Here is a 15,646-nt window from a genome sequence, read left to right on the forward strand (position 1 = left end):
CTGGTATCTGCATAGTGTTGGCCTGATGCAGCAGCTAGCACTAGCAAATGCTAGGAGGAAAGATCAGCCGGAACCAGCTTCTTTTCTTTGCAGATGACGTTTATTGCAAAACATAGCAAGAGGACAAAGTGATTCCACCCTAAAAGGAAATAGTAGGGTTTTGCAGTTTGCTATGACGAAAAGCCCCAAGTGGATTGAATGTGTGCACAGTATGTACTTTTTCACTGTGCCGGACACTAATCCTTCGCCATCATGCTAAGATAATAGGCCCAATCAACAGCTTTTGTCAGGCGATCATCTTGCATTAGGACAGCACTCAATGTACAGTGACATGTGCAGCTTATTGCCGTGTCAGCGTCTCCTCTCTGTCATGAGAGTTGGCTATATTATTAGAATGCATTTGTTTGATGGACAGTTGTATCTTTGCCATTGCAATACAGACAACATAGGAAGAATGAAGTCCAATCAGAACGCATGCCACTTGATTCCTTGCATGTGCCTGGTGCTTGTTGGATAAACATGACTAGCACTAGCGTATGCTGGGGGTTACTCGGTAACACTCATCCTATTTCCTGTAAGGGTAGCAAGAAGAGGTTAGGAAATCTCAGCAAGCAAATGGACCCTGTATGCGTCCTGCATCTGTTTTGTGCATGCTTGGATGAAAGGCTAGCACTAGCACATGCTGGGGGTTTACATGGTCACTGATCAAGGCGACCTTTCTGAGTATTCCACATGAAGAAAATGGAAGCCATGTCTGTTTGACTTTCCCTTGCGTCTGTTCTGTGCTGGTACAAAATGAGAACTAGCACTAGCATATGCTGGGGGAAGTTGGAAGGCAATTCAACTCTCTCAAGTTCCAGCATGCTTCAATACATTTGGTTGAAACCGAGGTTAAATCGCTGGTATTTGACACGTGCTTGCAAAAGTTGCAGCTAGCACTATCAAATGCTAGGGGTTTTCCAAGGCATTTTCTGCAAGGTTGTTCTGTATATTATATCATTTCAGATATTGATGGAAGTGGCCATTCCCCCTGGTATCTGCATAGTGTTGGCCTGATGCAGCAGCTAGCACTAGCAAATGCTAGGAGGAAAGATCAGCCGGAACCAGCTTCTTTTCTTTGCAGATGACGTTTATTGCAAAACATAGCAAGAGGACAAAGTGATTCCACCCTAAAAGGAAATAGTAGGGTTTTGCAGTTTGCTATGACGAAAAGCCCCAAGTGGATTGAATGTGTGCACAGTATGTACTTTTTCACTGTGCCGGACACTAATCCTTCGCCATCATGCTAAGATAATAGGCCCAATCAACAGCTTTTGTCAGGCGATCATCTTGCATTAAGACAGCACTCAATGTACAGTGACATGTGCAGCTTATTGCCGTGTCAGCGTCTCCTCTCTGTCATGAGAGTTGGCTATATTATTAGAATGCATTTGTTTGATGGACAGTTGTATCTTTGCATTGCAATACAGACAACATAGGAAGAATGAAGTCCAATCAGAACGCATGCCGCTTGATTCCTTGCATGTGCCTGGTGCTTGTTGGATAAACATGACTAGCACTAGCGTATGCTGGGGGTTACTCGGTAACACTCATCCTATTTCCTGTAATGGTAGCAAGAAGAGGTTAGGAAATCTCAGCAAGCAAATGGACCCTGTATGCGTCCTGCATCTGTTTTGTGCATGCTTGGATGAAAGGCTAGCACTAGCACATGCTGGGGGTTTACATGGTCACTGATCAAGGCGACCTTTCTGAGTATTCCACATGAAGAAAATGGAAGCCATGTCTGTTTGACTTTCCCTTGCGTCTGTTCTGTGCTGGTACAAAATGAGAACTAGCACTAGCATATGCTGGGGGAAGTTGGAAGGCAATTCAACTCTCTCAAGTTCCAGCATGCTTCAATACATTTGGTTGAAACCGAGGTTAAATCGCTGGTATTTGACACGTGCTTGCAAAAGTTGCAGCTAGCACTATCAAATACTAGGGGTTTTCCAAGGCATTTTCTGCAAGGTTGTTCTGTATATTATATCATTTCAGATATTGATGGAGGTGGCCATTCCCCCTGGTATCTGCATAGTGTTGGCCGGATGCAGCAGCTAGCACTAGCAAATGCTAGGAGGAAAGATCAGCCGGAACCAGCTTCTTTTCTTTGCAGATGACGTTTATTGCAAAACATAGCAAGAGGACAAAGTGATTCCACCCTAAAAGGAAATAGTAGGGTTTTGCAGTTTGCTATGACGAAAAGCCCCAAGTGGATTGAATGTGTGCACAGTATGTACTTTTTCACTGTGCCGGACACTAATCCTTCGCCATCATGCTAAGATAATAGGCCCAATCAACAGCTTTTGTCAGGCGATCATCTTGCATTAGGACAGCACTCAATGTACAGTGACATGTGCAGCTTATTGCCGTGTCAGCGTCTCCTCTCTGTCATGAGAGTTGGCTATATTATTAGAATGCATTTGTTTGATGGACAATTGTATCTTTCCATTGCAATACAGACAACATAGGAAGAATGAAGTCCAATCAGAACGCATGCCACTTGATTCCTTGCATGTGCCTGGTGCTTGTTGGATAAACATGACTAGCACTAGCGTATGCTGGGGGTTACTCGGTAACACTCATCCTATTTCCTGTAAGGGTAGCAAGAAGAGGTTAGGAAATCTCAGCAAGCAAATGGACCCTGTATGCGTCCTGCATCTGTTTTGTGCATGCTTGGATGAAAGGCTAGCACTAGCACATGCTGGGGGTTTACATGGTCACTGATCAAGGCGACCTTTCTGAGTATTCCACATGAAGAAAATGGAAGCCATGTCTGTTTGACTTTCCCTTGCGTCTGTTCTGTGCTGGTACAAAATGAGAACTAGCACTAGCATATGCTGGGGGAAGTTGGAAGGCAATTCAACTCTCTCAAGTTCCAGCATGCTTCAATACATTTGGTTGAAACCGAGGTTAAATCGCTGGTATTTGACACGTGCTTGCAAAAGTTGCAGCTAGCACTATCAAATACTAGGGGTTTTCCAAGGCATTTTCTGCAAGGTTGTTCTGTATATTATATCATTTCAGATATTGATGGAGGTGGCCATTCCCCCTGGTATCTGCATAGTGTTGGCCGGATGCAGCAGCTAGCACTAGCAAATGCTAGGAGGAAAGATCAGCCGGAACCAGCTTCTTTTCTTTGCAGATGACGTTTATTGCAAAACATAGCAAGAGGACAAAGTGATTCCACCCTAAAAGGAAATAGTAGGGTTTTGCAGTTTGCTATGACGAAAAGCCCCAAGTGGATTGAATGTGTGCACAGTATGTACTTTTTCACTGTGCCGGACACTAATCCTTCGCCATCATGCTAAGATAATAGGCCCAATCAACAGCTTTTGTCAGGCGATCATCTTGCATTAGGACAGCACTCAATGTACAGTGACATGTGCAGCTTATTGCCGTGTCAGCGTCTCCTCTCTGTCATGAGAGTTGGCTATATTATTAGAATGCATTTGTTTGATGGACAATTGTATCTTTCCATTGCAATACAGACAACATAGGAAGAATGAAGTCCAATCAGAACGCATGCCACTTGATTCCTTGCATGTGCCTGGTGCTTGTTGGATAAACATGACTAGCACTAGCGTATGCTGGGGGTTACTCGGTAACACTCATCCTATTTCCTGTAAGGGTAGCAAGAAGAGGTTAGGAAATCTCAGCAAGCAAATGGACCCTGTATGCGTCCTGCATCTGTTTTGTGCATGCTTGGATGAAAGGCTAGCACTAGCACATGCTGGGGGTTTACATGGTCACTGATCAAGGCGACCTTTCTGAGTATTCCACATGAAGAAAATGGAAGCCATGTCTGTTTGACTTTCCCTTGCGTCTGTTCTGTTTGGTTGAAACCGAGGTTAAATCGCTGGTATTTGACACGTGCTTGCAAAAGTTACAGCTAGCACTATCAAATGCTAGGGGTTTTCCAAGGCATTTTCTGCAAGGTTGTTCTGTATATTATATCATTTCAGATATTGATGGAAGTGGCCATTCCCCCTGGTATCTGCATAGTGTTGGCCTGATGCAGCAGCTAGCACTAGCAAATGCTAGGAGGAAAGATCAGCCGGAACCAGCTTCTTTTCTTTGCAGATGACGTTTATTGCAAAACATAGCAAGAGGACAAAGTGATTCCACCCTAAAAGGAAATAGTAGGGTTTTGCAGTTTGCTATGACGAAAAGCCCCAAGTGGATTGAATGTGTGCACAGTATGTACTTTTTCACTGTGCCGGACACTAATCCTTCGCCATCATGCTAAGATAATAGGCCCAATCAACAGCTTTTGTCAGGCGATCATCTTGCATTAGGACAGCACTCAATGTACAGTGACATGTGCAGCTTATTGCCGTGTCAGCGTCTCCTCTCTGTCATGAGAGTTGGCTATATTATTAGAATGCATTTGTTTGATGGACAATTGTATCTTTCCATTGCAATACAGACAACATAGGAAGAATGAAGTCCAATCAGAACGCATGCCACTTGATTCCTTGCATGTGCCTGGTGCTTGTTGGATAAACATGACTAGCACTAGCGTATGCTGGGGGTTACTCGGTAACACTCATCCTATTTCCTGTAAGGGTAGCAAGAAGAGGTTAGGAAATCTCAGCAAGCAAATGGACCCTGTATGCGTCCTGCATCTGTTTTGTGCATGCTTGGATGAAAGGCTAGCACTAGCACATGCTGGGGGTTTACATGGTCACTGATCAAGGCGACCTTTCTGAGTATTCCACATGAAGAAAATGGAAGCCATGTCTGTTTGACTTTCCCTTGCGTCTGTTCTGTTTGGTTGAAACCAAGGTTAAATCGCTGGTATTTGACACGTGCTTGCAAAAGTTACAGCTAGCACTATCAAATGCTAGGGGTTTTCCAAGGCATTTTCTGCAAGGTTGTTCTGTGTATTATATCATTTCAGATATTGATGGAAGTGGCCATTCCCCTTGGTATCTGCATAGTGTTGGGCTGATGCAGCAGCTAGCACTAGCAAATGCTAGGAGGAAAGATCAGCCGGAACCAGCTTCTTTTCTTTGCAGATGACGTTTATTGCAAAACATAGCAAGAGGACAAAGTGATTCCACCCTCAAAGGAAATAGTAGGGTTTTGCAGTTTGCTATGACGAAAAGCCCCAAGTGGATTGAACGTGTGCACAGTATGTACTTTTTCACTGTGCCGGACACGAAACCTTCACCATCATGCTAAGATAATAGGCCCAATCAACAGCTTTTGTCAGGCGATCATCTTGCATTAGGACAGCACTCAATGTACAGTGACATGTGCAGCTTATTGCCGTGTCAGCGTCTCCTCTCTGTCATGAGAGTTGGCTATATTATTAGAATGTATTTGTTTGATGGACAGTTGTATCTTTCCATTGCAATACAGACAACATAGGAAGAATGAAGTCCAATCAGAACGCATGCCACTTGATTCCTTGCATGTGCCTGGTGCTTGTTGGATAAACATGACTAGCACTAGCGTATGCTGGGGGTTACTCGGTAACACTCATCCTATTTCCTGTAATGGTAGCAAGAAGAGGTTTGGAAATCTCAGCAAGCAAATGGACCCTGTATGCGTCCTGCATCTGTTTTGTGCATGCTTGGATGAAAGGCTAGCACTAGCACATGCTGGGGGTTTACATGGTCACTGATCAAGGCGACCTTTCTGAGTATTCCACATGAAGAAAATGGAAGCCATGTCTGTTTGACTTTCCCTTGCGTCTGTTCTGTGCTGGTACAAAATGAGAACTAGCACTAGCATATGCTGGGGGAAGTTGGAAGGCAATTCAACTCTCTCAAGTTCCAGCATGCTTCAATACATTTGGTTGAAACCGAGGTTAAATCGCTGGTATTTGACACGTGCTTGCAAAAGTTGCAGCTAGCACTATCAAATACTAGGGGTTTTCCAAGGCATTTTCTGCAAGGTTGTTCTGTATATTATATCATTTCAGATATTGATGGAGGTGGCCATTCCCCCTGGTATCTGCATAGTGTTGGCCGGATGCAGCAGCTAGCACTAGCAAATGCTAGGAGGAAAGATCAGCCGGAACCAGCTTCTTTTCTTTGCAGATGACGTTTATTGCAAAACATAGCAAGAGGACAAAGTGATTCCACCCTAAAAGGAAATAGTAGGGTTTTGCAGTTTGCTATGACGAAAAGCCCCAAGTGGATTGAATGTGTGCACAGTATGTACTTTTTCACTGTGCCGGACACTAATCCTTCGCCATCATGCTAAGATAATAGGCCCAATCAACAGCTTTTGTCAGGCGATCATCTTGCATTAGGACAGCACTCAATGTACAGTGACATGTGCAGCTTATTGCCGTGTCAGCGTCTCCTCTCTGTCATGAGAGTTGGCTATATTATTAGAATGCATTTGTTTGATGGACAATTGTATCTTTCCATTGCAATACAGACAACATAGGAAGAATGAAGTCCAATCAGAACGCATGCCACTTGATTCCTTGCATGTGCCTGGTGCTTGTTGGATAAACATGACTAGCACTAGCGTATGCTGGGGGTTACTCGGTAACACTCATCCTATTTCCTGTAAGGGTAGCAAGAAGAGGTTAGGAAATCTCAGCAAGCAAATGGACCCTGTATGCGTCCTGCATCTGTTTTGTGCATGCTTGGATGAAAGGCTAGCACTAGCACATGCTGGGGGTTTACATGGTCACTGATCAAGGCGACCTTTCTGAGTATTCCACATGAAGAAAATGGAAGCCATGTCTGTTTGACTTTCCCTTGCGTCTGTTCTGTTTGGTTGAAACCGAGGTTAAATCGCTGGTATTTGACACGTGCTTGCAAAAGTTACAGCTAGCACTATCAAATGCTAGGGGTTTTCCAAGGCATTTTCTGCAAGGTTGTTCTGTGTATTATATCATTTCAGATATTGATGGAAGTGGCCATTCCCCCTGGTATCTGCATAGTGTTGGCCTGATGCAGCAGCTAGCACTAGCAAATGCTAGGAGGAAAGATCAGCCGGAACCAGCTTCTTTTCTTTGCAGATGACGTTTATTGCAAAACATAGCAAGAGGACAAAGTGATTCCACCCTAAAAGGAAATAGTAGGGTTTTGCAGTTTGCTATGACGAAAAGCCCCAAGTGGATTGAATGTGTGCACAGTATGTACTTTTTCACTGTGCCGGACACTAATCCTTCGCCATCATGCTAAGATAATAGGCCCAATCAACAGCTTTTGTCAGGCGATCATCTTGCATTAGGACAGCACTCAATGTACAGTGACATGTGCAGCTTATTGCCGTGTCAGCGTCTCCTCTCTGTCATGAGAGTTGGCTATATTATTAGAATGCATTTGTTTGATGGACAATTGTATCTTTCCATTGCAATACAGACAACATAGGAAGAATGAAGTCCAATCAGAACGCATGCCACTTGATTCCTTGCATGTGCCTGGTGCTTGTTGGATAAACATGACTAGCACTAGCGTATGCTGGGGGTTACTCGGTAACACTCATCCTATTTCCTGTAAGGGTAGCAAGAAGAGGTTAGGAAATCTCAGCAAGCAAATGGACCCTGTATGCGTCCTGCATCTGTTTTGTGCATGCTTGGATGAAAGGCTAGCACTAGCACATGCTGGGGGTTTACATGGTCACTGATCAAGGCGACCTTTCTGAGTATTCCACATGAAGAAAATGGAAGCCATGTCTGTTTGACTTTCCCTTGCGTCTGTTCTGTTTGGTTGAAACCAAGGTTAAATCGCTGGTATTTGACACGTGCTTGCAAAAGTTACAGCTAGCACTATCAAATGCTAGGGGTTTTCCAAGGCATTTTCTGCAAGGTTGTTCTGTGTATTATATCATTTCAGATATTGATGGAAGTGGCCATTCCCCTTGGTATCTGCATAGTGTTGGGCTGATGCAGCAGCTAGCACTAGCAAATGCTAGGAGGAAAGATCAGCCGGAACCAGCTTCTTTTCTTTGCAGATGACGTTTATTGCAAAACATAGCAAGAGGACAAAGTGATTCCACCCTCAAAGGAAATAGTAGGGTTTTGCAGTTTGCTATGACGAAAAGCCCCAAGTGGATTGAACGTGTGCACAGTATGTACTTTTTCACTGTGCCGGACACGAAACCTTCACCATCATGCTAAGATAATAGGCCCAATCAACAGCTTTTGTCAGGCGATCATCTTGCATTAGGACAGCACTCAATGTACAGTGACATGTGCAGCTTATTGCCGTGTCAGCGTCTCCTCTCTGTCATGAGAGTTGGCTATATTATTAGAATGTATTTGTTTGATGGACAGTTGTATCTTTCCATTGCAATACAGACAACATAGGAAGAATGAAGTCCAATCAGAACGCATGCCACTTGATTCCTTGCATGTGCCTGGTGCTTGTTGGATAAACATGACTAGCACTAGCGTATGCTGGGGGTTACTCGGTAACACTCATCCTATTTCCTGTAATGGTAGCAAGAAGAGGTTTGGAAATCTCAGCAAGCAAATGGACCCTGTATGCGTCCTGCATCTGTTTTGTGCATGCTTGGATGAAAGGCTAGCACTAGCACATGCTGGGGGTTTACATGGTCACTGATCAAGGCGACCTTTCTGAGTATTCCACATGAAGAAAATGGAAGCCATGTCTGTTTGACTTTCCCTTGCGTCTGTTCTGTGCTGGTACAAAATGAGAACTAGCACTAGCATATGCTGGGGGAAGTTGGAAGGCAATTCAACTCTCTCAAGTTCCAGCATGCTTCAATACATTTGGTTGAAACCGAGGTTAAATCGCTGGTATTTGACACGTGCTTGCAAAAGTTACAGCTAGCACTATCAAATGCTAGGGGTTTTCCAAGGCATTTTCTGCAAGGTTGTTCTGTATATTATATCATTTCAGATATTGATGGAGGTGGCCATTCCCCCTGGTATCTGCATAGTGTTGGCCGGATGCAGCAGCTAGCACTAGCAAATGCTAGGAGGAAAGATCAGCCGGAACCAGCTTCTTTTCTTTGCAGATGACGTTTATTGCAAAACATAGCAAGAGGACAAAGTGATTCCACCCTCAAAGGAAATAGTAGGGTTTTGCAGTTTGCTATGACGAAAAGCCCCAAGTGGATTGAATGTGTGCACAGTATGTACTTTTTCACTGTGCCGGACACTAATCCTTCGCCATCATGCTAAGATAATAGGCCCAATCAACAGCTTTTGTCAGGCGATCATCTTGCATTAGGACAGCACTCAATGTACAGTGACATGTGCAGCTTATTGCCGTGTCAGCGTCTCCTCTCTGTCATGAGAGTTGGCTATATTATTAGAATGCATTTGTTTGATGGACAATTGTATCTTTCCATTGCAATACAGACAACATAGGAAGAATGAAGTCCAATCAGAACGCATGCCACTTGATTCCTTGCATGTGCCTTGTGCTTGTTGGATAAACATGACTAGCACTAGCGTATGCTGGGGGTTACTCGGTAACACTCATCCTATTTCCTGTAAGGGTAGCAAGAAGAGGTTAGGAAATCTCAGCAAGCAAATGGACCCTGTATGCGTCCTGCATCTGTTTTGTGCATGCTTGGATGAAAGGCTAGCACTAGCACATGCTGGGGGTTTACATGGTCACTGATCAAGGCGACCTTTCTGAGTATTCCACATGAAGAAAATGGAAGCCATGTCTGTTTGACTTTCCCTTGCGTCTGTTCTGTGCTGGTACAAAATGAGAACTAGCACTAGCATATGCTGGGGGAAGTTGGAAGGCAATTCAACTCTCTCAAGTTCCAGCATGCTTCAATACATTTGGTTGAAACCGAGGTTAAATCGCTGGTATTTGACACGTGCTTGCAAAAGTTACAGCTAGCACTATCAAATGCTAGGGGTTTTCCAAGGCATTTTCTGCAAGGTTGTTCTGTATATTATATCATTTCAGATATTGATGGAGGTGGCCATTCCCCCTGGTATCTGCATAGTGTTGGCCGGATGCAGCAGCTAGCACTAGCAAATGCTAGGAGGAAAGATCAGCCGGAACCAGCTTCTTTTCTTTGCAGATGACGTTTATTGCAAAACATAGCAAGAGGACAAAGTGATTCCACCCTCAAAGGAAATAGTAGGGTTTTGCAGTTTGCTATGACGAAAAGCCCCAAGTGGATTGAATGTGTGCACAGTATGTACTTTTTCACTGTGCCGGACACTAATCCTTCACCATCATGCTAAGATAATAGGCCCAATCAACAGCTTTTGTCAGGCGATCATCTTGCATTAGGACAGCACTCAATGTACAGTGACATGTGCAGCTTATTGCCGTGTCAGCGTCTCCTCTCTGTCATGAGAGTTGGCTATATTATTAGAATGCATTTGTTTGATGGACAATTGTATCTTTCCATTGCAATACAGACAACATAGGAAGAATGAAGTCCAATCAGAACGCATGCCACTTGATTCCTTGCATGTGCCTGGTGCTTGTTGGATAAACATGACTAGCACTAGCGTATGCTGGGGGTTACTCGGTAACACTCATCCTATTTCCTGTAAGGGTAGCAAGAAGAGGTTAGGAAATCTCAGCAAGCAAATGGACCCTGTATGCGTCCTGCATCTGTTTTGTGCATGCTTGGATGAAAGGCTAGCACTAGCACATGCTGGGGGTTTACATGGTCACTGATCAAGGCGACCTTTCTGAGTATTCCACATGAAGAAAATGGAAGCCATGTCTGTTTGACTTTCCCTTGCGTCTGTTCTGTGCTGGTACAAAATGAGAACTAGCACTAGCATATGCTGGGGGAAGTTGGAAGGCAATTCAACTCTCTCAAGTTCCAGCATGCTTCAATACATTTGGTTGAAACCGAGGTTAAATCGCTGGTATTTGACACGTGCTTGCAAAAGTTGCAACTGGCACTATCAAATGCTAGGGGTTTTCCAAGGCATTTTCTGCAAGGTTGTTCTGTATATTATATCATTTCAGATATTGATGGAGATGGCCATTCCCCCTGGTATCTGCATAGTGTTGGCCTGATGCAGCAGCTAGCACTAGCAAATGCTAGGAGGAAAGATCAGCCGGAACCAGCTTCTTTTCTTTGCAGATGACGTTTATTGCAAAACATAGCAAGAGGACAAAGTGATTCCACCCTAAAAGGAAATAGTAGGGTTTTGCAGTTTGCTATGACGAAAAGCCCCAAGTGGATTGAATGTGTGCACAGTATGTACTTTTTCACTGTGCCGGACACTAATCCTTCGCCATCATGCTAAGATAATAGGCCCAATCAACAGCTTTTGTCAGGCGATCATCTTGCATTAGGACAGCACTCAATGTACAGTGACATGTGCAGCTTATTGCCGTGTCAGCGTCTCCTCTCTGTCATGAGAGTTGGCTATATTATTAGAATGCATTTGTTTGATGGACAGTTGTATCTTTGCCATTGCAATACAGACAACATAGGAAGAATGAAGTCCAATCAGAACGCATGCCACTTGATTCCTTGCATGTGCCTGGTGCTTGTTGGATAAACATGACTAGCACTAGCGTATGCTGGGGGTTACTCGGTAACACTCATCCTATTTCCTGTAAGGGTAGCAAGAAGAGGTTAGGAAATCTCAGCAAGCAAATGGACCCTGTATGCGTCCTGCATCTGTTTTGTGCATGCTTGGATGAAAGGCTAGCACTAGCACATGCTGGGGGTTTACATGGTCACTGATCAAGGCGACCTTTCTGAGTATTCCACATGAAGAAAATGGAAGCCATGTCTGTTTGACTTTCCCTTGCGTCTGTTCTGTGCTGGTACAAAATGAGAACTAGCACTAGCATATGCTGGGGGAAGTTGGAAGGCAATTCAACTCTCTCAAGTTCCAGCATGCTTCAATACATTTGGTTGAAACCGAGGTTAAATCGCTGGTATTTGACACGTGCTTGCAAAAGTTACAGCTAGCACTATCAAATGCTAGGGGTTTTCCAAGGCATTTTCTGCAAGGTTGTTCTGTATATTATATCATTTCAGATATTGATGGAGGTGGCCATTCCCCCTGGTATCTGCATAGTGTTGGCCTGATGCAGCAGCTAGCACTAGCAAATGCTAGGAGGAAAGATCAGCCGGAACCAGCTTCTTTTCTTTGCAGATGACGTTTATTGCAAAACATAGCAAGAGGACAAAGTGATTCCACCCTAAAAGGAAATAGTAGGGTTTTGCAGTTTGCTATGACGAAAAGCCCCAAGTGGATTGAATGTGTGCACAGTATGTACTTTTTCACTGTGCCGGACACTAATCCTTCGCCATCATGCTAAGATAATAGGCCCAATCAACAGCTTTTGTCAGGCGATCATCTTGCATTAGGACAGCACTCAATGTACAGTGACATGTGCAGCTTATTGCCGTGTCAGCGTCTCCTCTCTGTCATGAGAGTTGGCTATATTATTAGAATGCATTTGTTTGATGGACAGTTGTATCTTTGCCATTGCAATACAGACAACATAGGAAGAATGAAGTCCAATCAGAACGCATGCCACTTGATTCCTTGCATGTGCCTGGTGCTTGTTGGATAAACATGACTAGCACTAGCGTATGCTGGGGGTTACTCGGTAACACTCATCCTATTTCCTGTAAGGGTAGCAAGAAGAGGTTAGGAAATCTCAGCAAGCAAATGGACCCTGTATGCGTCCTGCATCTGTTTTGTGCATGCTTGGATGAAAGGCTAGCACTAGCACATGCTGGGGGTTTACATGGTCACTGATCAAGGCGACCTTTCTGAGTATTCCACATGAAGAAAATGGAAGCCATGTCTGTTTGACTTTCCCTTGCGTCTGTTCTGTGCTGGTACAAAATGAGAACTAGCACTAGCATATGCTGGGGGAAGTTGGAAGGCAATTCAACTCTCTCAAGTTCCAGCATGCTTCAATACATTTGGTTGAAACCGAGGTTAAATCGCTGGTATTTGACACGTGCTTGCAAAAGTTGCAGCTAGCACTATCAAATGCTAGGGGTTTTCCAAGGCATTTTCTGCAAGGTTGTTCTGTATATTATATCATTTCAGATATTGATGGAGGTGGCCATTCCCCCTGGTATCTGCATAGTGTTGGCCTGATGCAGCAGCTAGCACTAGCAAATGCTAGGAGGAAAGATCAGCCGGAACCAGCTTCTTTTCTTTGCAGATGACGTTTATTGCAAAACATAGCAAGAGGACAAAGTGATTCCACCCTAAAAGGAAATAGTAGGGTTTTGCAGTTTGCTATGACGAAAAGCCCCAAGTGGATTGAATGTGTGCACAGTATGTACTTTTTCACTGTGCCGGACACTAATCCTTCGCCATCATGCTAAGATAATAGGCCCAATCAACAGCTTTTGTCAGGCGATCATCTTGCATTAGGACAGCACTCAATGTACAGTGACATGTGCAGCTTATTGCCGTGTCAGCGTCTCCTCTCTGTCATGAGAGTTGGCTATATTATTAGAATGCATTTGTTTGATGGACAATTGTATCTTTCCATTGCAATACAGACAACATAGGAAGAATGAAGTCCAATCAGAACGCATGCCACTTGATTCCTTGCATGTGCCTGGTGCTTGTTGGATAAACATGACTAGCACTAGCGTATGTTGGGGGTTACTCGGTAACACTCATCCTATTTCCTGTAATGGTAGCAAGAAGAGGTTAGGAAATCTCAGCAAGCAAATGGACCCTGTATGCGTCCTGCATCTGTTTTGTGCATGCTTGGATGAAAGGCTAGCACTAGCACATGCTGGGGGTTTACATGGTCACTGATCAAGGCGACCTTTCTGAGTATTCCACATGAAGAAAATGGAAGCCATGTCTGTTTGACTTTCCCTTGCGTCTGTTCTGTGCTGGTACAAAATGAGAACTAGCACTAGCATATGCTGGGGGAAGTTGGAAGGCAATTCAACTCTCTCAAGTTCCAGCATGCTTCAATACATTTGGTTGAAACCGAGGTTAAATCGCTGGTATTTGACACGTGCTTGCAAAAGTTGCAGCTAGCACTATCAAATGCTAGGGGTTTTCCAAGGCATTTTCTGCAAGGTTGTTCTGTATATTATATCATTTCAGATATTGATGGAGGTGGCCATTCCCCCTGGTATCTGCATAGTGTTGGCCTGATGCAGCAGCTAGCACTAGCAAATGCTAGGAGGAAAGATCAGCCGGAACCAGCTTCTTTTCTTTGCAGATGACGTTTATTGCAAAACATAGCAAGAGGACAAAGTGATTCCACCCTAAAAGGAAATAGTAGGGTTTTGCAGTTTGCTATGACGAAAAGCCCCAAGTGGATTGAATGTGTGCACAGTATGTACTTTTTCACTGTGCCGGACACTAATCCTTCGCCATCATGCTAAGATAATAGGCCCAATCAACAGCTTTTGTCAGGCGATCATCTTGCATTAGGACAGCACTCAATGTACAGTGACATGTGCAGCTTATTGCCGTGTCAGCGTCTCCTCTCTGTCATGAGAGTTGGCTATATTATTAGAATGCATTTGTTTGATGGACAGTTGTATCTTTGCCATTGCAATACAGACAACATAGGAAGAATGAAGTCCAATCAGAACGCATGCCACTTGATTCCTTGCATGTGCCTGGTGCTTGTTGGATAAACATGACTAGCACTAGCGTATGCTGGGGGTTACTCGGTAACACTCATCCTATTTCCTGTAAGGGTAGCAAGAAGAGGTTAGGAAATCTCAGCAAGCAAATGGACCCTGTATGCGTCCTGCATCTGTTTTGTGCATGCTTGGATGAAAGGCTAGCACTAGCACATGCTGGGGGTTTACATGGTCACTGATCAAGGCGACCTTTCTGAGTATTCCACATGAAGAAAATGGAAGCCATGTCTGTTTGACTTTCCCTTGCGTCTGTTCTGTGCTGGTACAAAATGAGAACTAGCACTAGCATATGCTGGGGGAAGTTGGAAGGCAATTCAACTCTCTCAAGTTCCAGCATGCTTCAATACATTTGGTTGAAACCGAGGTTAAATCGCTGGTATTTGACACGTGCTTGCAAAAGTTACAGCTAGCACTATCAAATGCTAGGGGTTTTCCAAGGCATTTTCTGCAAGGTTGTTCTGTATATTATATCATTTCAGATATTGATGGAGGTGGCCATTCCCCCTGGTATCTGCATAGTGTTGGCCTAATGCAGCAGCTAGCACTAGCAAATGCTAGGAGGAAAGATCAGCCGGAACCAGCTTCTTTTCTTTGCAGATGACGTTTATTGCAAAACATAGCAAGAGGACAAAGTGATTCCACCCTAAAAGGAAATAGTAGGGTTTTGCAGTTTGCTATGACGAAAAGCCCCAAGTGGATTGAATGTGTGCACAGTATGTACTTTTTCACTGTGCCGGACACTAATCCTTCGCCATCATGCTAAGATAATAGGCCCAATCAACAGCTTTTGTCAGGCGATCATCTTGCATTAGGACAGCACTCAATGTACAGTGACATGTGCAGCTTATTGCCGTGTCAGCGTCTCCTCTCTGTCATGAGAGTTGGCTATATTATTAGAATGCATTTGTTTGATGGACAGTTGTATCTTTGCCATTGCAATACAGACAACATAGGAAGAATGAAGTCCAATCAGAACGCATGCCACTTGATTCCTTGCATGTGCCTGGTGCTTGTTGGATAAACATGACTAGCACTAGCGTATGCTGGGGGTTACTCGGTAACACTCATCCTATTT

Source organism: Haliotis cracherodii, unplaced genomic scaffold, assembly GCF_022045235.1.
Source record: "Haliotis cracherodii isolate W230 unplaced genomic scaffold, xgHalCrac1.p SCAF_2, whole genome shotgun sequence".
Lineage (NCBI taxonomy): Eukaryota > Metazoa > Mollusca > Gastropoda > Lepetellida > Haliotidae > Haliotis > Haliotis cracherodii.